Raw genomic sequence first — 25,328 nt, 5'->3', positions numbered from 1 at the left:
TGCACTACAATTTTGGCTCTCGCTAGCCCCGCTGTAGAGCGCACCTGGCTCTGCACCGGAAGTTCCGGAAGGAAGTCAGTGATTTCCCACCGGGGCTTTTGGTTGACAGCAGCAAGAATAGTGTCCGCATTGGGCTGACAAAGATGAAGGGAAGCGTTTGAATAAATCTTCTTTCTGTATGCTTCCAGCACCTTCTCCTTACCCAGGAGTGCAGAGACTGATGTAGTCGAGGATGATTATGGCTTGGAGTAGAGTGAAGGTGAAGGGATCACCGAGGATTGTGACTGGGGGTGTGCCGACAGCAAGAGGGGTCCCCCTCCATCTGCCTAAACTTTGTGTTGAGGCGCCTGTTGGTAGGCTGTGTCGAATGAGGTTTAAGCCATCCTTTTTGGCAATTGCCACCACATCGTTTTGCAATGTGACTGTGAACATCCCCAGGAGAGAACACATTACAGAAACAAGAAGGAAACACAAATGGCTTTCCACCCATGAGAAAATCAGACTTAAAACTGCATCCCTCACATACAAATCTCTACACAACAAAGCCCCACAATACCTTAAGGACAGATTCACCAGATCACACTCCACAAGACAAACCAGACTTGCTTACACCAATCGCCTCCAAGTACCTTGTTTTAAACTGACCACCATAGGCGGAGCTAGCTTCCCAGTCAAAGCTGCTCAATTGTGGAACGAATTACCTACTACCGCGAGGCTAGAACATTCTTTTTCCAAATTCAGGCAAATTGTAATTAACTGGCTGACGACAGCTACTGCCAAATGAATATATGAAAATGCTTACGCCTGTCTGCTACACAGCATCTGTACCATATGATTGTAAACTTGTATTTGTAAACTTGCATCTGTAACTGGTAATTATCTGTAACATGTAACTGTAACCCGTAATTTATGCTCCAAGCTGTACATCTTCTTACTTTCTGCGCCCTTATACCCCAGGGTCCGGTGCGCATAATAAATGCTAAACAAACAAACAAACAAACAATGGAAACCCCGTTCTAGCCGTGGGGCGTAGAGTGAAGACCTCAGCCAAGACCCCCGTCTCTGGTTCTACCTCAGGTGGTGGAAGCCCCAAGTATTCGGTCAGGCCTGCTAGCTGCTCATGAAAGGCCTTGGCCGACAATGGCGTGTCAGGGTCCTCCTCCTCCTCATCAGTGTCCACAAATGTGTCCTGTTGGTCAGGTGCAGCTGGAGGAGTGCTGTGCGTCGGGGGCTGTGGCGTACTGACAGGAGCCAGCGGCTGCTGGGCGGCGACAGATATGGGGCTGCTGAGACTGTCGGCGGCATGGGAGTCGGTGAAGTGGGAACTGGTGTGGGCAGCTGGGGCTGCATCAGAGACAGAGGCACTGGGACCAAGGGCAGAGTGGTAGTGGCAGAACCGGAGGGGGGGATGTCCCAGATCACATCCTTGACAATAATGCCCATCTGCGGAGACCTCATAAGAGTAAGGAATTTTACAAAAGAAAGTTGTCTTCACAGGCTGGTGGAGTGCTTGGTGGCAACAGGGTGCTGAGACCTGGGCACACACTGCCTTGCTGTATGTGGGGTCTATCTGCCCTGTGATGCTGAAGGGTACGCCAGGCACCCGGTGAAGACCAGTCCCACCTGGAAACTCGTTCCCCTGCCTGGTCTCCAAAGAGGGATGGAGTTGGGCCATCTTTTTGGGCTGCATGAAACATGCCTGTGTCGTGGCGCTTGCTGCGCTGGGCCTGGCCTCTTACAAGACTCTTGGTGCTGGAGGTTGAGGTCTACCCCGCACCTTAGGCATTCCCTCAGACATTTGTCCGGTACTAGGGCGTAGCCCCTCAGACGGAAAACCAGTAATTGAACCTTACAGTCCCTCAGCGTAGTCACCAATAGGCTCTTGTGACCCCCTCCGCCTGGTGGCCGGTAGCTGAAGCAGCCTCGGTACCTGCACTGGTACTAGAACCTGATAAATCCCTCCTGCTTCTGCACTTCCTGGGGAAGGAGTCCCCTTTGGGGGATGCGGATGAAAAAAGTGCCCCTACTTTGGGCCTGGAATTGTGCTTGACGAATTCCTTTAAGTCCCCTGGAAGCAATCTTCCGAAGAGCTCCTTCCACCGAGCTAGGCTGTTCTTCAGAGCATGTGGTGTCAGTGTGTTGCACGAGGTACAGCCCTCCCAGCTGTGGTCCGGGCCAAGGCAGCACGGGCAGATAGCGTGGGGAAATCGGATGTAGGGAAGAGCCCCTCACAAGCTGGACACCTGCCGAACCCTGCTGACATCGACATGCGCCGGGAGGAGAGTGGCATCAGAGGACATATGTATCTGATTAAAGACAAGAAAACAGAAGACAAAAGTACTTCTCCGGGGAAGAGCGCGTGGGATAAAGCGGCCTGTTCCCATTGATGCAGAAAAGAGGATTGGGGAGTGGCGCCTATGGGCGGACTCAGGGGAGCCCATCCTCCCAGGGCCGCACCCCGCACGCATCTAAATTTAAAGGGGGAGATGATTTTTCAGTGGAAGATGATTTTTCTAGTGAAAAAGGTTCTGTCTGCCATCCCTAGCGAAGGACGCCCATGCAGTGTGGAGGAAAGGACGGGACGAAGGAGTAGGGTTTGGATAAAGTAACTAGGTGTGTGGCCAGTTGGTTTACTAGATTACAAAGTCAAAGATTTGAAATGCAAGTAATACCTTGTAAAGATAAATCACAAAGGAACCGTAAGGACGAGTGGCTAGATGCCATGAACAAGGATAAGGTTCTTATGTGTGTCAAGATATATATGGAATCCGTGTGGCCTAGTAAGTGGAACTACAAGGTGAAAAGGCGCACTGGGAGGTGCGCAGAGAATTGAGTGTGGTTGATGGTATATTTTGGTGGGAAAAGGCATATTGGTGTGACACGCACTAAGGTTATTTTAAGAAGCGAATACTGGTGGACAGGATTTGACAGAGATATTGAAAGAAGGCTGGCCGATTGCTTTCAGTGTATTAAATGAAATTTTTGGTGAGAGCATTGATGCATTTGTTCATGAAATATTTACGGTCGAAGGTCTCCCAGGAATAATATTAACAGATAACAGTACACAGTTTACAGGTGGGTGTTTGTGGAGTATATGAAGAAGTGTGGTGTGAAACATAAGAAGTCAACTTTATACCATCCTGAAGTGAATGGTATGGTGGAAAGAATTAATCAATGTGTTATGGATGCCATTCGCATGGCGGGAGCATGTGGAATGGATAAGAAAGTGGCCATCCAGGAGAGAATATTTGCTTTGCGTATGTCGCCCCATTCCACAACTGATGTGTTTGGGAAAATTCTCAGAAATGTGGTAATTCCCTTCTACCTTAGAGACCCCCAGCTCTTTTTGCTGGACTTTAGGAGTTTTAATGTCTAACTTGAGAGAGTGAGACTTTTTTCCCACTCTCTCATGTCTTTCTGTGATTTGGACTCTGTTTCTTGTGACTTTGGAGTCTGACAAACTGCATAGGCATCATCTTTACATTGTGACACAAAGCAACTTCAGTGCAGTGGCACAGGGAAGTCCCTCAGATTTACTTTGTTGGAAAGGTCCTGTGTGCCAAACCAGGTTTGGTCCCTTTGTTAGTTTTGTCTTTGGCGGGATTCACGAGTGAAGCCCGCCTCTGGCTCCAGCGTGTCTAGCAGGGCAGGAAGCGATGGAGGTGCCCGAAACTCCCTGGAATGTTACAGGAATGCACCCAAGGGTGATTGGATGGAGGGCTGTCCTCAGAGGACAGGCAACCCTGCTGTCTGACAGCTGGGCTGCAAATTAATGGGAGAAAAGTGCATAAAAGGCAAGGCTTTTTGTTGGGAAGGCAGAGTCGACCACTGGACGAAGGAATCAGAAGAAGAACTTGAAAGAGACGCCTGCTGCAACTTCTGGACCGTTGGTTTGTCCGGTGAAGCCCTTCTGCAGTGTTGAAGCTCTGAATTCGCCTCAACCTGAGAAGACCTGCAAAGGACGACTTCTCCCCTTGGGTTGGTGGGACCAATAGACCCCAATACGAGCTCATCTGGACATCCTCCCGGAGCTGGCTGTACTTCCATTGCTGCTGCAGAAACCGAAGTGCCAGGGAAAGGAACACCAGAATCAAGTTAGTGTCTAAGTCAGACTTGAGCCCCAAGAAGATCCACCGGACTCCCAGGAAGCGGGACTGACCAAGCCTGAGCCACCTTAACAGAGTGCTCAACCCCAGATGCGAGGAAAGTCCATAGTGGTTTCCGAGAACCGCAGTGTTGCGATTTGCGAGAACCGTGAGGAGCTGAAACCGCAAAGTGCCGCTGGTCTGAAGTTTGCCCATTGCTGCAGCCGACCTTCCATTCATAGTGTAGGAGTCCCCAGACGTCCTCCCTCTTGTCCCCATGACTGAGGCCCAGGAACAACAGGATCTGCAGACCAACACAAGAACAGAGCCAGCTAGAACCAATTTCTTCTAACCAAAGCTACTGTAAAACTAAGGGCTTACCTCTTGCCGTGTAGTCTTGCTAGTTCTCAGTTGAGACTTGTCTTGGTTGCTTTTGCAGAGTTGCTTGCAGCTTTGCCTCTGACAAGCCTCCCAACTCGTGACCTTACAGTGATTCTACTTTTCTACAAAGACTTCTAAAATATTGTGCAAGACCTTTACTTACCTAAAAGAAGTGCTTCAGCTCACCTAGACTTTTGGTCAATTAACACTGGCTGGCCTGCCTCCCTGAAAGAGACTTACTGACTTTTTGCTTTACCTTTCCACAAGGAACGTATTAATTTACTTTGCATTGGGGGGTTAAAAAGTACTTACCCGCTTCAGAATATTTGTTTAACCTTTGTTTTATTCCTAAACCCTTTTCTTTGACGCCAAACTCAGTTTTGCTCTAAATGTACAAGTGATGTATTAATGTCCACAGTGTCCTCGTTATTTAAGTCACCTTCGGGTGTAGGAACCATGTGCCTTCCATCCCAAATGGATACTTGCTGATTTAGAGAAACCAAGAGTGTGTATTTTGGTGTGTATTTTTGTTTTACTTATATATTGCTACCTTCTAAAGGCGGCTTATTGAACTGACTGTAAAATAAATTAATAATTATTTAATCTAGAAACCTTGAGTGTAAGAGTATATTTGAGTACTTGTCACTGTGAATCTCTGTGTAAAAACCATACTGCTCACATTGACCCCTCTTGAGATAAGCCTAGCTGCTCAGCCACACTAACAACCTGTTTAGTACAGATTTATACCAAAAGGTTGGGTTACCTATTGCCAGGAGGACAAGGTTGCTGTAGTCTCCCAACGGTACTTCATACAATCTTGCCTAATAGGGTGTGAGTCCTTTTGAATTGATGAGGGGTGGGGAGAGGGGTCGCAAAGCTAATACTAAAGAGAACCTGCCTTGGTTGGGAAGAGAAAGAATCATATTGCGTGGTGGAAGATTTGAGGAAGAGTTTAAAGGAAAGGAAAGAGGTAGGTGATGAGAGAGAATGTGAGACTGGGAAAGTAAGAATTGAGAGTGGAGTATGGTGACTGGGTGAGAATAAAGAATTGTGTGGTGAAGAGGAAGGGAGATTGGTTATATTCAGACCCTGTCCGAGTGGTGGATGTACTCAAGGGTGCGGTGCAAGTATGTGGTGGTCAGGTGTGGAATATGAATAAGATTGCAGTGGTGAAGCAAGGGTGTTTTGGAAAAGAAGGGAGATGTGTTATGTTGTACTTAAGTTAGCCAAGGTGTGTTGCTGTAGGCAACCCTCCACATAGAATGTTATTGTATAAGATGAAGGTTGCAGGCCCAACAGTTGGTGAAGTGTGGCCAAGGGAGATGCAGTGCTGGGGGTCTGATGCTTTATTTACTTAAAGCAACATGATATGATATAAGCTCATACATATGTACGTGGCTCATATCTTAACAGTAAAAAATCTTTCAGGAAAAGCTGCTAAGGTGTAACAACCAAAAAGCAGTGTAATGGAATAATACAAAGAGACTTGTTCTCAATGTTATCTTATGGAGGACAGGGGGAGAAACGCTTTGCATTTAGTTACCTCCTGACACTTTTTCCAAAATGACTAGATGGGTTGAACTGGGGCAGCGGAGTGGGGGGGGGGGGTCGGCGGGGTAGGGAGTGATCAGCGCCTGAGATAGGTTTTCCAGGCGTTGGTTCCGGTGAGTGGTGCCCAGGAGCTGCAGGTGCAAGGTTTCTTACGGTTGGGTCCAGGAACAGAGTGCGACCATGGCAATGGCGAAATGCAAAACACACTGATGCAGACCTCTTCAGGAAACTTTACAGGATGAGGGAAGGTGCGTTCCAGCGATGGCCACAGCACATCAACATGTGGGTGAATAAGACCTTCCAGAGCACGATAACTTGAAGCTGGGAGGCAGAAATGCAGCAGGAAGGCAACTAACAGCACAAGCTGGCGACCACTGAGGTTCCAGCTGCTAACGCAGAACTTTGACCGTTCTAACAAGGTAGCCCACTGGAGAGCTTCTCAGTCCACCAGTTGGTCCATAGGCACTTTGAAGGCTTAGGAAAGCGGAAACCTCAAGAACACGTAGAGACTGGTTGGTCCCACCAGTCCAAGTGTTGAAGCACCACACAGGACCTTCACAGATCAGGTAGTCCAGCAGGGCTTCACCGGGGGCAAACGCAGGAAGGGATGCTGGGCCTCTTTGAGAGTCACCCATGGATCTACAGTCACTGCTTTTCTACACAAGCTACTTGGCTCCAATGCTGATCTGAAGTAATGGCTCCAGGGGGGTTCTCTTCTTATCCAAGATTCTGCTTTGAAGCCCACCAATTGTAAGGATCTGCACCAAACAGCCAGCGGTTTTCAAATCAGGGACCACTGTGCATTTCACTCATGGCACACCTAGACTTTAGGGCACCACAAATGTGGAATGGGACCAGCCAGTCCCATCCCCCTTCCTGGGCGAAGCACACACAAAGGCATCACTAGCCTGCAAAAGAAACAGCTTTCCCGGGCAAGTGCATGACCTCATATGGGATTTCCTCACCTGGCAGAAATAAGGCCAAACAACAACATGGCCAAACAATAAGTGAAAATCTTGTGACGTGGACATTTTTGCCAATGTTTAGTAGCCATACGCAGTTAACGTGAATGTGGACACTACAAATAACATCAATGGTAAAAATACCGTTGCTGCCACCAGCTTGTCTTTAGTCACATATAAAAGTAACCAAAAATCCCAAGTGTAAAAAAACTTGGGCGATACAAAAGTGTCCCCACTGCACTGCCAAAGGTAAAAAGACAAAAGGGAAATAGTCTCCCAGTAGTGACAGTCAGAAGGACTGAGTTTCTCCATGACAAAATCAGCAAAAGGCCAGCGGAGTGAAGCTGAAGACTTCACTTCCCTGTACAAATTCAGGACAGGTTCAAGAACAAAGCAAAAGGTTTTGGGGTCTATAGAACTATGGAGGGAAAGTTGTTAAAAGAGAAATCTTTCAGTGTTACTGTATAGTGAAACTACCCAGCCCACAGGAGGTTGGTGGTCGTCTCAGCATGCAAGGCCTTACCTCCTGCAGTTGGTGCACAAAGTCCCCTTTGCAGGTCATTATGGTGCCAAGAGTACCAAGGAAAGGTTATCCATGCATTTCTAGTGGTCTTAGATGTAGGTTCAAGTAGAACCACTGCAGGAGTTGTAAAAGGTGTCTGTCAAATGTGGAATAAAGAATCAGACTCCGTTGGTACCACTGCCTGTAGTGGGTGTACCATTTGAGAAGGTAGGGATTAACATGGTAGGTCCCTTAGATCATCATAGATCCATAGGTAACAGGTGTATGCAGGTGGTCATTGATCATGACACCAGATATCCAGGGGCCATTCCACCGAATACAGTGAATAGTAAGTCAGTTGCTAAAGCATGGTTAGGCATTTTTACTATGGTTGGCTTCCCTAAAGAAGATTTATCAGAATGAGGCACAAACTTTATGTCCAACTATATGGAGGTCAAGTGGAAAGCATGTGGGGTGTGTCATACATTTTCATCTGCAGATCATCCACAAAGGCCTGGTTGAGAGATTAAACAGAACTCTCAAAGCATGATCAGAGTTTGTTTTAAGCCCCAGAGAAGAAAATAATAAGTTACTTACCTGTAACTGTTGTTCTCCAGCATGGGTCTGGCATGGATTCACATGCTCGTGAATATACCCTGTCGTCAGGCTGGGAATCCTTGGTAAAGAAAAAATCTGTTTCAGCTTCACTTCTGAATTGTCTTTCTCCTAACAACCAATCACTGGTCTCTGGGTCATACTGCCCACAGCCAATGACTGCCCTCTACCTAAGGCCCTCCTCTGGGCGCCATCTTCAGATTTGGTAGCACGTAAAGTGGCAGTAGGACCAAGAGAAGAGGCGCAGATGGGTAGGCAGGGGGGTTCGCATGTGAATTCATGCCAGACCCATGCTGGAGAACAACAGTTACAATTAGGTAACATGTTCCTTCTCCAGCATGAGGTCTAGCATGGATTCACATGAATAAAGAATACATAGCAGTACACACATGCACAACCACGGGAGGTGGCAAGGCTCAACATTAAGCATTTTAACATCTCAACATTAAGCATCGCTTACCTCCTTACCAGGCTCACCTTCAAGCGAACAGGTTACGCAGCACTGCTTGGCCGACTCTGGACTCCTCTATGGAATCCCGGTCGACGCAGTAGAATCTCGTGAAGGTGTGCGTCGACCTCCACGTAGCAGCCCTGCAGATGTCCAGCAGGGGCACACCAGACAGGAACGCCGTAGTTGCAGCGATCGCTCTGGTCGAATGTGCTCACGGGCGGCCAGGCAATGGTCGGTTTACCAACCGGTGACAATGGATGATCCAGCCGGAGAGCCACCTGGAAATGGAAGCCCTGGAGAGGGTCTTCCCATAGTTCACAGAGCCAAAGTTTACAAACAACTGTGAAGTCTTCCGAAACCACTTTGTGCGTTCCACGTAGAACTTCAGCGCTCTAGCCACATCCAGTGAGTGCAAAGTTATCTCAGCCGGCGACGGGAAGAAAACAGGCAACACCAAGGGCTTGTTGAGATGGAAGTCCGACGGTACCTTGGGCATGAAGGATGGGTGCATCCGCATCACCACCCTAGTCTCGTGGAATGTCAAGCAAGGTGGCTTACAAGAGAGGGCCTGGATCTCTCCCACTCGTCGTGCAGAGGTGATGGTCACAAGAAATGCTGTCTTCCACGATGAGAACTTAAGCAGTGCTGAATGCATAGGCTCGAATGGAGGAACCATCAGTCTAGTCGGCACCTCGTCGACCTCCCACGTCGGCGCCTTCATCGGCGGGAACAAACAGAAAAGTCCTTTTATGAACTCCTTGATCAGGCGTTGCGACCATAACGACTACCGTCCCGGAGTCCTGGTGTAGCGGGAGATAGCCACCAAATGAACCTTAAAGGCATGAGCCAATTCTGCCTTGGCCAGCGATAGCAAGTATGGCAGCACCTGTGGCGCCATAATCAGCAGAGGGTCTAGTTTCTGTGCACGGCACCAGACACTGAACCTCTTACATTTATGCCCGTAGCATTTCAGTGTAGACGAAGCTCTGGCCTTGGCGAGCACTTCCTTGCAGTCCGCCGGGATATCGTATCCTCCAAACACTAGCGCTGGAGGAGCCAGGCCTGCAAGTTCAGGGCCCCTAGGTCGTGGTGGAGAATGGCACCCCCTTCTCTGGCGAGCAGATCTGTGTCCGCAGGAAGCTGGACTGGAGGGGACGTTGCCATGTCCAGAAGGTCCGGGTACCATATCGGCCTCGGCCACGCTGGTGCAATGAGGATCATCCTGCAACGGGACCATTGGAGTTGATTGATGAGTCGCAGTAGCAACAGCAACGGCGGGAACGCATAGAGGAACAGGCCGTCCCAGGGGAATGAGAATGCATCCCCCATGCTTCCCAGCTGGGGAAACCTGCTGGCGAACCTCCGGCACTTGGTGTTTGTCGCCGTCCCAAATAGGTCGATCTGGGAATTGCCCCATCATTGAAACAGTAGGTCCACCTGATCCTGCCAAAGCTCCCACTCGTGGCAAGAGCGCAGCTCCCTGCTGAGTGAGTCGGCAACAGTGTTCTTCACTCCTGCCAGATGAAAGGGTACGAGGAACATCCTCTGGGCGACACAGCAATGCCTTGGGTCCTGCGCTTCCTTGAAGAGGGTTGGGGATCTGGTGCCCCCCTGCTTCTGGATGTAGAACATCGTGGTGGTGTTGTCTGTGAAGACCCACACCACCTTCACCTTGAGGGACGGAAGGAATGACTTGAGGGCCCAAAACAAGCCCAAAGTTCCAGGACATTGATGCGCAACAAGTTTTCTTCTGGTAGCCTCTTGCGTGGAGATTTCCAGTGTGTGCCCCCCATCCCTCCAGGAAGGCGTCCGTCGTCACAGTCTCCTGATGTGCTGGGGTCTAGAAATCCGTGCCTGTCGCTAGATGCGTGCGGACGCCCCAACACCGAATCACTCGACGGAATGTCTCGTTGAAGGCGATCTTGTCCTCGAAGCTTCCCGATACTTGGATCCAACGGGCGTCGAGGAACTCTTGCAGCGACCGCATCCGCAGACTGCACAGCCGAACGAGGTAGATGCATGATAACATAATGCCGAGCAGGGACTTGATGGACCTCACCCTGGCAATTTCCATGGTCAACAGCCGTTGTACCTTGCCCAGGATGTCCTTTATCCTGTCCTCCGATGGCAAAGCCAGGCGCAACACCGTGTTGAGCCTGGACTCCTGAAACTGAGCGTCCTGCAATGGCACCAAGCAGGACTTTGCATAGTTTATCGAGAACCCCAGATCCGTGAGAAGCTGGGCAGTCCTCGCTGTGTGCTCGACGGCAAATTGACTTCGCTCGGGTGAGTTATTCGTCCAGGTAGGGGTAGATGTGGATCCCCTGCAGATGCAGCCGCGCTGCCACCGGTGCTAGACACTTGGTGAAGACCACTGGCGCTGACTTAAAACCAAAGGGAAGGGCCTTGAATTGATAGTGGAGCCACTGGACCACGAAGCGTAGAAACTTTCGATGCCCTTTGTGGATGGGGATGTGAAAATAAGAATCCTCCAGGGTCCAGCGACGATAGGAAATCCCCTTCCTCTAGCTGTCCCAGCACGTGCTGAAGAGTGACCATCCGAAACTTCTGGGACTTGATGTATTTGTTGAGGCGGCAGAGATCCAAGATGGGCCGCCAACCACCAGTCTTCTTCCTGATGAGGAAGTACCGCGAGTACACTCCGAAGCCTCTTCGGGACGAGTTCTATAGCACCCTTTGTCAGCATCGCTCATACCTCTAGAAGTAGTTGTGGGATGTGGTTTTCTTGCCTGGCCACTGGTGAAACGCGGGGACACTTCCTTTGGAATTCCAGGGGGTGTCCGTGGGCCAGGGCATCCAGCGCCCAATCGTCGGTGGAGATGGACTGACACACGCCGACGAAGTTCACCAGCCGGCCTCCCATTGGGGTGCTCGCGTGGGGGCCCGATGTCATGGCCGGTTCAGTCCTGCTTCATCGTGGACATGCCACCTTGGGGGCCTTGGCGGCGATGACGATTTCCTCTGGGCTTGTTGCGGCCCCTGTAGGCTTCCTGGGCCGAAGAACGGGGTGGTTGACGGTATGAAGAAAAGTTGCCACCGAAACCTTTGGAGGCACCATGGACCTGCCTCCGGAGGTCTGAAGGGACGGCCATCGCTGTTGGTGTACCCAAGGCACCAGCCGTCTCGTATCCCCCTGGATGGCTTGCTTCAACCAACCTCGCTGACGAAGGCAAACGCTGTTGCCCATCTGGCAGAAGCTACTGTTGGCAATGTCCGTGGCAACCGTGATGGCATGGTCTGATGCCACCTCGCCTTCTTGTAGGATTTCCAGGGTGTCCGCCCTCTTGTTGTCTGGAAAGAAGTCCGGGAGAGGGGCGATCTTAAGCCAAAGGTCCCTGTCGAAATGGGCCACGATGGCGAGAGCATTGGCCGCCTTAATGGTCGTTGCCGCCGGCGAGATGACCCGTCGTCCCATGGCAGGGAAGTGGAAGTCGATGCCGCCGACCCTGCAGATTTCTTCCTGGCCACTGCCGAGACCACCGAGTCCGGGGAAGGCTGAGATTTGAGACACTTCATGCATAGTCTGGCACCCTGCATTTCTTCTCGTACCAGTCTCTCTTTGCCGGGGCCGAGGGCGGGTTCTTCAGGAGGCACGGTCCTTCGTCCCAAATGTCTACCAACAGCGGGATCAATAACACTGCCTTCCTCTTGGCTTCTCAGCGCTGATAAAGGAATCCCTAATTTTCCTCTGGGTTCAGATGAAATAGCTCCGAGGCCCTAGAGATCAGGGCATGGAAAGAACCGATCTCGTTGGGAGGAGAAGCCCTGGGTACTGGCAAGGGTATTGGCTGGGTACTGGCTACCGATATGACAATTCCTATGTCCAATCCAACCACTTTCTCTCTAGTCATCCTTACCACACTCACTGCCCTATCTACGATGGCAGCCCTCTACTATAGACTCCCGACAGCAAGGGAATTGAGTAGCCAGATGCAAGCCCTGACGTCAACCCAACGGACATTAGATTCCACCACCCAGATCTACCCTAGCCAGACTTGCCCCACCAAACTGAGAAATTATAGACTAGGATCTAGACTGCCTAAGTTACCACCAGCCTACCAGTCACGTGGCCTCTCAAGATGAAGCCAACATGAGCCTCCCGCAACACCTCTAAATATGAACCTATCCTTAGTCAGAAGCCCTGCACTAAGTCCTTTGAAACCTTAACCACAATCAACAAGGACCATACCAGTGCTACCATAAAAAAAAACTTATGATATCAAGGGAGGCTTCATTAACATTAGATCTCCGATAGCCCACGCACCTGAAATTGCCGACATCATTACCTGCAACCAACTTGACTTCCTAGCAGTTACCGAAACATGGCTGCATAAAGCAGCTGGCCCAGCCCTAATGCTAGCTGTACCCACAAACTTCACCATCTTTAGAAAAGACAGAAAAACTTCCAAAGGACGCGGCAAACCATTCACCTGCAGAGCCAATCTCACTGTCAAAGAAATAGATCATATGATAATGCCATCAGCGGAACTACTCATTAAAATTAGGAATCTCTGCCTCATACACTATTATTGTGCACCTAATCTATAGACCTGCGGGCACATTAGTAACTTTTAAAGAAGACATAACTGCCCTTCTGAATACTAATGCCAAACCTGGGACACAAATTATCCTACTTGGTGACTTCAACTTAGGCCTCAATGACCTTAAAAACACTAATGCCTCTATGCTAGCGAATACGATTATGATTACCATTTCGGACTTACCTCAAACTAAGACAACCAAACTATCAGCACTACCAGGCCCCACCCGCTGTAAAAAAAATATAACAGTCACAAATATCCTTCCTTTGATTCAGCCCATTACTAATCATTCCGACCTGATCACCAACCCTAATGACCTAGTTGACCTGTATAATAACACTATCAACTCAGCCAGAGATGCCATTGCACCTCTGAAACTGAACAAATCTAAACCTCTGGCCCATCTTTCTCCCCAAAAGAAAAATCTCCTCACTTACCTCACCAATAGATATAAGAAGCAAATTATACAGTAAAAAAAAAGAAACCTTCAATGACAGAATTAAAAAAGCAAGCTCAAACACTAGGGAAAAGTTCTCTATTCTCAGAGAATTAGAATCCCCTATCGCACCTGTAGACTCATGCACCAAAGATAAAGCCTGGTGCACAAATATTCAAAATGCCTTATTCAATAACATTGCGCTCTCCACTCAAGAAGCCCTCTTACAAGAACTCGCCATCAACCAAACTAAACCATACAACCAATTCAACTTCAGGTCTATTTCCATTGCAGAAGCCAAGAATATCATCACTTCACTTAAACCTTCTTGTTGCTTTGGCAATACCTGCCCAGCCCCCATTATCAAAAGAAGCTGCACAAGACCTAGCTCAGTTCGTCACCTCCTTCATCAACTCATCCTTTAAATTCTTCTTTGTGCCTACCAACCTTAAAGATGCCTGGATACTAACCCTTTAATAAAAAAAAAAACAACCTAGACCCTAGTGTCCCAACGAATTATCTATGAACTATGTGCTAGGCTTAGGAAAGAGGATGGCCCTACTGATGGCTCACGGCAATGACAAATTAAAGGCTGAACAAGCACTGGTGAAACACTGGTGTGAACAGAAAGCTTCACTTGTACATTTGTCCCAAGACAAAGAAATCATGATCATGAAAAGGCATAGGGCTTTACAAGATAAATGGTAAGGTCCTTATTGGATAGATGAAAGTCTGGGAAAGGTGAAATATTTAGTGGACCTTGCAATACCTAATCAATCTGCAAACGTTTTCCATGTAAAACGTTTGAAGGCATTCATCCCCAAGTTTAAAATGCGACTCCTGGTTATGGCTTCAAACTGGAAAGAAAAGGCGTTTGAACCACTCCAACGTGCTCCAAAGAAGCCCTTCAGATGGCTCAATTAAGAGTGCCAAAGTGTCCCCTCAAATGTAACAAGGTGACGTGAAAACGCAACTAATATAGATATCCCACTTCTTTTCCCTAAATCCAGGCTTGAAACCTTGGTGCCAGCATGACCCTTGAGATAGCGTGCCTACCAACATTTGTAGTAATAGGATGTCGGACAAGATTAGTTCACTTCTCAATCGGAGGTCAAAAAGATTTTGGACATAGAGTTGATAGGGCCTTCCAACAGTCCATGGTACAGTCCAGTCTTATTGGTACCAATAATGAACTAGAAAGCTCTTAATGCAGTCAAAGTAAATCCTCATCCCTACCACAAACTGATGCGTTAGTGGACAAACTAGGAGCTGCAAAGTACATTTGACCTACTGCGGGGTTTTGGCATATATTCCTGACAGAAAATGCCCAGAAGACCACTGCATTCTCGATATCTGATGGATTTTACCAGTTCAGAGTAATGCAGTTCGGCTAAAAGAATGCATCTTCCACTTTCCAAAGGTTGGTTAACCATGCCCTTAATGGGTTAGATAAATTACGCATGGCAAATCTACATGATCTTACTGTCTTCAGCCTTACTTGGGAATTGTTAAGTTGGATTTCTAGAACAGGGAACTCTGAGGTTAGCCAAAAACAAAATAAGGTAGTAATGAAGGGCAGACTAGGTTTAATCTAAGGAGAGTGAGGCGTTCAGGGGCCCTCAATGACTCCACACAGTGAAGCACACAATTAAATGCAGACAGGTAAATTAAAAACACTATGTTTATCTAGGCCCAAAAACAGACACTAGGAAATGAAACAAACAAGTGAAAATATTATACAATACTCAATTATCAAACATTTGTGTCAGTAGTTTATCCTCTTTCATTCGTACTATTCTAAAAGTAGCATCACATTCATAAATAATTATTTCCATTCATTTAAAAGTACAAATTTAAAATACGATTAACTTAACATCTCATTTACAAAAAAACTTTTTTTTATCAAGAGAATGTATACCTCTTCACAATTTAACAAGGATCAAGAGTACCTTTCTTCCATCCATTAACTTGTTGCAGAGCCATTCTACACCCAAACTCTGATTTTTTTTGCCACAGATCTATCCAGATATTTCACTCTGAAAGATTTCACCTTTGTGCAATGAGACATCCATTGATTTAAAGTCTTTACATAATCGTTACATTACCTACACTGATGTTTGTGTGCTGGAATACCTCTTATTCTTCCCCATCGGCCTAGGGTACCCAACACATTAAATATAAATCACTCATACACATGCCTACATTTGTGGTCATGACATTTTTCAACATAGCCACGCAACTTCCTATATGGCCTAAGTTATTTTGCCAGTAAGGAAGAGAGCCTATATTTAGCGAGCAAGTCCTGTTCTTCCCTCCATTGGTCTAATTCGATTTTTCTATAGACCTTCAGTGGGTTACTAGTCAGAATATCCTCATTCATTCAAGTTCAGTATTTGATCTCACACACCCACTAAATAAGACAATGAGAAGGAGATTTTAAGGATCCGGTTAATTACAAGCTATTGGCAATGCGAGATATCCCTGCAAAAGTGTTTGCAAAAATGTTGTTGATAGAACGTAATCAGTGGATTGCCAGTTGCGAGATTTCAATCTGGTTTTAGAACTGGGCCCTCAACTTCCCACAATATTACCATCCTGACAAGTGCTATTGAGTATTCTTGGAAGAATCGGGGGCTGCCTGTATATGTGGCATATATTGACTTCTCGGCCGCCTTCGACACTATCGCACGTAGCAAACTATGGGTTAAATTAGAACACTGGGGGTTACCTGGTGGGCTACTATGCATGATACAGATGATCTTTCAAGATACATCGGTGAGAATACGCTTGGATATAGAGAGGAGAATGTCTGGAAACATCCAGACGCTATGTGGGATTAAACAAGGGTGTACTACTTGCAGCCACACTGTTTAAATTATACTTTCTTCAAAATGTGACCAATGCCCTTATGAATGACAAAGATAAGTAAACTAATGTTAAGATGGCTAGGCTATGCAGATGATTTACTGCTTCTAGATTATACACGTAAAGGCCTACAAGCCAAGCTGGTTGAATTAGAAAAGTTTACCATAACTAATAATCTTGTCATTAATATTGGGAAAACTAAAATCATGAGTTTGAGCCGAAACACAGTAATAAGAAAAGATAGAATGGTGGATGGACAATCAATAAATAGCTGATTGAAGTAGTCGAATATCAATATCTAGGGGTTATAAATAGATAAGAAACTCACCTGAAAAAAGCACTGGAGTGAAACTAAGAGAAAATGTATGATAGCTACAAGGACCCTAAATAAGTTTGTGGGAAGTCAGGGCAATTTCTCTGTTGAAACGGTTTTAAAATTGTCTCTTGTTTGACATACAGAGTGGAAATCTTGGGAAATCATTTTAGGATTGAGTTAGACAAATTCAAGGCAAAAATGCTAATGTTGCTGATGCAGATGCCTAAAACTCTCACATGAATATATTCTCTTAGAATGTGAGTTAGCCAGTGTAAATAGTAGAGTGCAATACTTGACAGTTATGTTAGATGTCAAATTAACTCGTTTATCTAATAGTACCTATTAGGTGAAACTAATGGAGCAGTATCGCGGGATCGATAACAAAACTGATCTTGTAACCATACATAGATGGAGACGGATACCTTAAATGAATTAACAATGAAACATCTTGCTGGCTGTTCTACTCTATTGCTCAGATAAAACGTAAAGTGAAAAGTCTGATATATGTCGTCGATCAAGAGCAAAGACTAGTTAATCTGACAACCAAATCTAACAGCGCAGTATTTTTAAATCACTTAGAAGGAAGAGAGTTTAAACCCAAATATCAACTGGCATACCCAGATTGCTCCACTATCCGATGTTATTTGAAGCTCAAATTTAATATTTGTGATCTCATGGAAATATTAGGACCCAAAGTGGATATTCAGAAAGAACTGAGGTTCTGTCGGCTCTGTGGAGTAAATACTTTAGAATCAGCATATCACACAATATGTGTGTGCGATAGTCTCGAAAAACTGTCGAAAATAACATATGGAGAAAATTACTTGATGGGAATGATTTGAATTGAATTTTTTATTTGATGAAATATTTTGCAGTGATTTTAGAGATTTTTTATACTGCCAAATGAGCGCGAATTTTATGTGTAGTTTTAAGATGCAAATTTTAATGTTATGTGTTCATATATGTAAAACCTTTACTGTTGTATGCATATTAAATAAATAAACAAGACAATGACAACATTTTTCTTTTCCAAAGCTATTTTGATGTGATCATAAAAAGAGTTCTTAGTAGGGTCCAAGATCTTAATATATAACCTTAGTTTAGCAATTTGAGCGAGCCTCTGCAATGTGACGAAACCAAACTCATGACGAATTAGAACATACAGACTTGACAAAGGGACGTTCAATAAACTTTTCCAGTAAGTACACTGTAGACGTTCCAATTTTAACCAATCTACATTTACCAATTCAAGCCGTAGTGCAAAGTAGCTATCACCTTCCCGTTATAACTGAACAGTTTTAGTGTATATCTTCAATATTTTAGCAGGATGTTCCTACTGTGCGCACATAGTTGTGCTTGCATAAGTTTCAGTTTTGTCGGCAGCAAACTACAGTTTTCTCTATTTACAATTAGGAGTCCTAAATACTTGATATCATTAGATGGCTCTAAAAGGCTTCCAAAAACCACAAACCCTATTTCCCAGATTTGTTATTCGTTGTTGTTATAATGGTCGTCTTATGGGGATTCATTTTTAAACTATTGTCTCCGACTTAATGTTCCAATGCGTACAGAGTTCTCTAAAGGCCTACTGTTTAATCAAAGAGTAGGACAGTAAGCAAAAAGGAGTACACTCATTTTTAGGTCGCCCTATCTTGAATGGGAATTTTTACAAGATTTCAACTCTTATAGTGAAATAGGCAGGGGGCCAATACGCACAACTGCCCATGTCCTACATTGGTAATGACTGGGAAGAACAAGTTACTTCTTACCTTGTAACGTTCTTTCGACGAGATGTTCCTCCGACGTATTCCTTATCTTTGATAATACGTTTCCAGCTTGCTGGCTTCGGATATTTTTTCTGTAGAGGCCGCTGCGCGTCAACGTCCGCCGAGTCGATGTCCCTCGACGACCACCGTATCGGCGCCGACGTCACCATGCCCATAAAAAGCCACGCGCTGCGTCCGTTGCTCAGTTCCGTTTTGTAGCATCAGAAAAGTCATGCCTGAATTGGTTATTGACCTTGAAAGAGTGTAAACTGCAACCACAAGGGAAGTATCACTGCGGGGATGGATGGGAGGGGCTATAAGGAATACGTCAGAGGAACATCCCGTCGAAAGAACGTTACAAGGTAAGAAGTAACTTGTTCTTCGAAGGGATTGTGTCCTCCGATGTATTCCTTATCTTTGATAGACTCCCATAGCAGTGGCATGTAATTGGAGGTGGGAGTGAGAATTATGTATCCCTTTAGGGATGGACCGAATGTAATACGACCTTGCAAATCTGGTCTCTTGACTAGTGGAGGAATTGTTAGGCAGAAACCTGTGCAGTTCCCTTTGTGAACACTGCAAAAGATTTAGGACTACAGGTGTTAGCAGTAAACCCACTTGGTAGCAGTCTGTACAACCCAGATTTACCTGGTAGCCGTGGCTGAGCAGTCAGACTTCCCTCAAGAAGAGTTAGGCAGTATGCAAAGTATACACAATAGGCAATCCGATACAATAATACAAACAAACACTGACCAGAGCTTTGGTATCAAAGTATATCATTATTTATTTAAAAAACACTGTTTGAAACACTCCAGCACTCTTATTGTAAAACACTCTAAACACAGTTACTATTATCATATATACAACACTTATTCCGCATCAGATAAGTCTTCGTTAACACCACTTATTTTCATACAGAGGTGAGCGCTTAACTACAGATGGCACTCCAATAAGTTTATGAAGAAGGGAGGGAAAAAGACAGAATATGGAAAGGTACACCGGTTACCCTCACCTGACTCCCATGGAGGCGCAGGTCTGGTTTGGAGTGTTGTTGCTTCTTCTATGGTGAAGCGCAGGACCCGGAAGATGGACTGGACCGGACCTTCGAATCTGGCTTGTCTGGCTCGCAGGAATATCTTTCTGTATGTGAAAAGGGAGTATTAACAATCTGCGGGAGAAAGTATAAGCCTCCCACTCCCTTCTCACCCCTCTATGAAACCCTCCTGTGACCCCCATGTGAAGTCTCACCCTAGGGTTTGAAAGGTTGAGCTCTCCATCCTGCTTCTCCTGCAGGGGCACTTTGTATCCAGTTACTTCACTGGGATTTTGATTGTAGAGGGTTCAAGTTTTTGCTTTTCCCGGTATAGTACCGTAAGGATTCTGTTAATGAGTATGATTTGGCAATAATAATTGTTTGTTGTCTCTTTTTCAGATGCGGAAACTATTCCGAGAAGAGCTGTGGAACCGAAGAATGAGACTCTGGTGAGCTTGATGAGAGTTCTCTCAGTGTCCTTGTATCAATGCGCTCACTAACGCTGATGTCTTTTTTCCCCATAGGGGCCCGGGTCCGGAAATGCCTGGATGCGGCACCGACCCGAAACAAAGATCAATCCAGAAGAAATCAGGTAAGTCTTTAATAGGCGTTGGGTAACGTCTTTTCATGCGCCCACTAACGCTGATGTCTCTTCTCTCTTTGCAGGTGTTCCAGGATGCTGGCAGGAGTGGCAGAAGACAGAATGCAGGAGCAAACACGGTGAGCGTCCAGCTGCTAGATGCAGAACAACGCGAAGCGCGAGTTGCTGCTTGGGCGTGCCTTAAATAGCCTTCAAAGTAGTTCCAGGTATGTATCCTTCCTCTCAGGTATGTATTCCTCCCCTGACCACACCCGTGTGGTTAAGTAGTTCCAAAGATAAAGTAGTCCCATTAAGGCCTCAGAAGGCCTGGATGTTGCAGCATGGTCTGCATCAGGTAAGTTAACACTAAGCACCTTTAACACAAAGTCCCCTTTTATGAGCCTGGCGCCAAAGGCGCCAGGACTGAGTCCAAAGAGCCCCCACTTGAGGCTGTTGTGACTTCCCTTGAAGACATGATGTCTGCCTCTGGGGTAGCTGGGTTTTGTCTGGCACCTTGGAGGTAGGCATCATGACAACACCACCGTAAGATTAAGGAACACTATTAGCAAGGCAGAAGAGCAAAAGTCACTTGTGAGCCAAAGTCCATAGGCTGGGTCCACTCTTAGAGAGCAGAGCAAAAATGCGCCCAAGATCACACAGTTAAGAAAAGAGTTTAGAGAGGCTCAGAAAACTTTAGCCAGGGTGTCCCAGGCTAACCCAGGTTCGAAAGCCGGGGGCTAAATCTACCCCGTACAGTCGGTGGCAAGGGAAGCCAGGCGGGATACGGTACCTTAAGTGGGAAGGATCCTCCAGCGGTGCCAGTTGTTCCTGGCAGCGGGTGCAAGTCTCGTCATCGTCCAGGGGAAGAGAAGATCTCGACTTGGAGGAAAGATGAAGGTTGTTGCACTGCCAGGGAAGAAACCAGCCGCAGAGTTTTCCGGTTAAAGGTATTACCCCTTTATTTCGCGGTAAAACGTGGTATTCCGGTTGCCGGGGTGCTTAGAACAGGCAAGGCGGCCACAAGATGCGTCGGGAAGGCGAAAAGACAGTGAAACTGGTTATCCCCACCAGTCAAAGGAAGAAGACACTCCGGCGGGAGATCTCCTCTGTCGTTGGGAAAAGTGGTGAGACGGTCCAGCAGGGCTCCACCGGTGGTGTCGTCGTGGCAGGTCGGCTCAGCTTCTCCCTTGTCGGATTCTTAGGTCCTGTGACGACTTCTGAAGTTCCAGTCCCCAAAGGCCTGCTTTTATGCAGAAAACCCCCCTTCACTCAGCCTAGCTGTCACTCAAACATGCTAAGTGGTGAGCCGGCCGGCTCACCACTTGGGCCAATCAGGACGGAGTGCGACTTGAGTTGCCTAGGCAACTCAGTGCAGGGTGCCTAAATTCCCCTCCACCCCTCCACCCCTCCTAAGTACCCCAGACAGAGTGGCACCACTTTGGAGGGCTTCTGTGGAGAAGCCCGCCAAAAAGTGGAACAAAGGGCTCGACTTGGGTTGGAGTCACAGAAGAGAACACAAACGCCATTTTAGAACCGAGTTTTGGCAAAAAATACCAACCGGAGAATTAATATTAAATAAATAAACCGGCGGTATGTTCGAGGCTATCGTAATTAAATAAAGATAGTAGCCTCGAACAATGGGAAAATCCAATAGAGAAATATTTGCGGTTGAATATAAAAAGTAGCATCCACTGCCACCAGCCAAAACTCGATCAGGGGGGATGGAGGCGTGCCCCCTCGACTAACAGACCCCAGGGCAATCGAATTGCCCCAGCCAGTACGTCCACAATATGATTGTTTGTACTGGTTCTGTTCAGAATTCAAGACTAGTTAAGTCAATGGTGACTCTACATGCCTTGGGAGACAGTAGTCAGTCCCAGGGTATGGAGTCTATACTGGGGGGTCACTATGACACCACTGTGTTACTGCACTGAGGGTGCTGTGTAACACACATCACAAAAACACATGAAGACCTATGGAGTAAAAGACCCCATAGCCCATTAAACACATCTAGAGTCAAAGAAACACACTCAAATCATGCCCAAGAGTGAGGGTAAAAGAGTCTCACTCTTGGCAGGCGAGAAAAAATAAACCCCAAAAAATCCAGCAAAGCTGCTGGGGGACTCACTAGGTTAGGAAATTCAGCCTAAACAGCGAATTCTCCCTAACAGGAATCCAGATTGTAAAGTTTTGTGAATGTATGTGGGGACGACCATGTGGCAGCCGCACATGTGTTTCGGACCGGTACCCCTCTTTGAAGAGCCGAAGAGGCTGTGATACCCCTGGTTGAATGAGCCCTGAGATTTTGGGGTGGCTCTTTCCCTGCCAGTTTGTAACATTCCAGAATGGCCAAAATAATCCACCTGGAGATGGTTTGTTTTGTTATGGGTAGTCGCAACTTGTGACCTGAGTATCCTACAAACAGTTGGTCTGCTTGCCTGATCCTAGCCATTCTGCTGATGTAAAAGCTGAGCTCACCTTGGGTCCAGCCTATGTAGCCTTTTTTCCTCTTTCCCCGGATGGGGAGGAGGGTAGAACGAAGGTAAGGTAATTTTCAGAGTAATATGAAATTCAGAAACCACCTTTCGGGAGGAAATTAGGCTTCACCTGTAGGACAACTTTGTCCTTGTGGAAAATTGTATGTGGGGCTTTACAGGAGAGCTTGTAGCTCGCTCACCCTCCTAGCAGATGTTAGTGCTACCAATAGGACAGTTTTAAGCGTGAGAAATCTCAGCGAACAAGAGTGAAGTGGTTCGAATGGAGTGCCCATTAGGAAGTTTAAGACTAAATTTAAGTCCCATAAGGGAACCTGGAATGGTTTTGGAGGATAAACATTATTTAATCCCTTGAGAAATTGTATCACTAGAGGAAGTTTGAAATACGATGGTTCCTGCGCAGCGCGCTTGAAGATAGAAAGCGCTGCGAGATAGCCCTTTACAGTGCCAACTTGAAGGCCTGAGTTTGCCAAGTAGAGTAGAAACGATAACACTGTTGGTGTACCACATGAAAAAGGGTCGATATTCTCTTCCCTACACCAGCTGCAAAATTTGTTCCAACGGCAGCGGTGTAAAGACTTTGTGGCTAGCCTTCTGGCCGAAAGCAACACCTCCATGACGTCATCAGGGAGATCCCAATCCTTGTACCTCACCCTTTCAGAAGCCAAGCGTGAAGGTTGAGGGTTCTGGTGTCTGGATGGAGAACCTGACCTCCCTTCTGCGAGATAAGATTCTCTTTGAGTGGAAGACGGATTGGAGGACAGATGGACATATCTAGAAGGTCTGGGTACCACGTTCTCCTGGCCCAATCCGGGGCAATTAGGATCATGGTTTTCCGGAATCTTCTCAACCTCCTGATCATTTGAGGAACAACAGGGACTGGTGGGAACGCGTGAAGAAGTGGAAACTCCCAGTCCACTACCAACGAGTCTCCTAGAGCTCCTCTCGGGGGAAATTCCCTTGAACAGAACAGATCGCACTTCCTGTTGGTGCTTGTGGCGAACAGATCCACCTGAGGGGTTCCCCAAAGGGCGAAGATCTCTTGAAGGACGTCCTGAGCTACCTCCCACTCGTGGGAGACTGTGCTCTGCCTCCTCAGAGCGTCCGCTGTCAAGTTCTTCTCTCCGGCTAGGTGGACTGCCGATAGAGAGATTCCTTCTTGGATTGCCCAAAACCAGAGCTGCATCGCCTCTCTGCACAGTGGTAGTGATCCTACGCCTCCTCTTTTGTTGAGGTAGTGCATGGCCACCGTGTTGTCTGTCATTATCAGGACATTTCTCCACTGTACTGAGGGCAGGAAAGCTTTCAGTGCAAGTCTGATCGCTCTCAGCTCCAATAGATTGATGTGTAGTCTGGACTCCGATGGAGACCAAAGACCGCTGATGGTCAAGTCGTTGGCATGGGCTCCCCACCCCGTGAGTGAGGCGTCTGTGACTACTGTTATCTCCAGCCATGGTTGCCAAAACAGTTCTCCTTTCAAGATGTTCTCTGGATAGGCCCACCATTGAAGGTCATGGGCTACCTTGTCCGGAATCCGGAGGAGATCTGTCATTCTCCCTGAGAATTGCGACCACTGACTTCTCAGTGCCCACTGAAGAGATCTCATTCTCAGGCGAGGATCTGGCACAAGGAAGATGCAGGATGCCATGAGGCCTAGCAACCTCAAAAAGTCGAAGGCTGGGAGACGTTGGGCATTTTGAAACTTGATGACCATCTGTAGAATATCTTGAGCCCTCACCTCTGGTGGCGAGGCTTTTCCCAGGGAAGTGTCCAGAACCGCTCCAATGAACTGGAGTCTCTATGATGGTATCATCTGTGACTTCTTTAAATTGAGGGAGAAGCCCAGTTTTTGAAGGAAGTGGCAGACATAATCTAGCTGGGCCTGGGCTTGTTTCGAAGATACAGCCCTGATCAGTCAATCGTCCAGGTAGGGGTAGACGTGGATCCCTTCCTTCCTTAAACTTGCCGCCACTACCGACATCAGCTTGGTGAAGACCCTCGGGGCGGAGGTCAGCCCAAATAGCAGAACTCGAAATTGATAGAGAGTCGCCAATTGCGAACCTCAGGTATTTCCTGTGTTTGAGATGGATTGGCACATGGAAATAAGCATCCTGAAGGTCCAGAGATACCAGCCAGTCCTGGAGCTGGAGGGCCTGAAGGATCTGAGAGAGAGTTACCATCTTGAACTTGTCCTTCCTGAGGAACTTGTTCAATTCTCGTAAGTCCGGGATGGGTCTCAGTCCTCCGTCCTTCTTTGGTATGAGAAAGCAGGGGGAGTACCAGCCCTTGTTCCTGTCCGCTACAGGTACCGGTTCTATGGCACCTTTCTCTAGCAGGTCTATAATTTCCTGCAAGAGGAGAGGATCTGGAACTTTTAGAGAGCTGTTCCCCGGTAGATGACTCTGAGGGATGTGTAGAAAGGGTAGGCAGTAACCTTGGGCAACTGTCTCCAATGCCCAAGCATCTGACGTTATAGCCTGCCATTCCGTCAGATGGTGAGTTAACCTGCCCCCTACAGGTGTTTGTGTGGAAAGGCCTCAAGAGTGGTTTGGGGGCGGCTGATGCAGATGCCGAGGGTAAAGAGGCACCTGCTGCTGCTGCGGCCTTAGTACCTTTGACCCGTCCACCTCGGGTGGATCTCCTTTGGCCTCTTTGAGCCGGCTGTCCTCTGCCTTTCCCGAATGCGGAATAATAGCGAAAGGACTTTCCTCTCCCAGAGGTTCCTGAG

General features: G+C 47.1%; 1 protein-coding gene across 3 annotated transcripts in view; it reads right to left on the bottom strand.

The window, feature by feature from the left end:
* Nucleotides 1–25,328, bottom strand: part of USP19 (ubiquitin specific peptidase 19) — a 1,845,650-nt gene that overhangs the window by 488,286 nt on the left and 1,332,036 nt on the right. The gene's annotated exons all lie outside the window — the stretch shown is intronic.

The sequence above is a fragment of the Ambystoma mexicanum genome, chromosome 2p, assembly GCF_040938575.1.
Source record: "Ambystoma mexicanum isolate Mex_15411 chromosome 2p, UKY_AmexF1_1, whole genome shotgun sequence".
Classification (NCBI taxonomy): domain Eukaryota; kingdom Metazoa; phylum Chordata; class Amphibia; order Caudata; family Ambystomatidae; genus Ambystoma; species Ambystoma mexicanum.
This window is presented reverse-complemented; position numbering and strand designations above follow the sequence as displayed.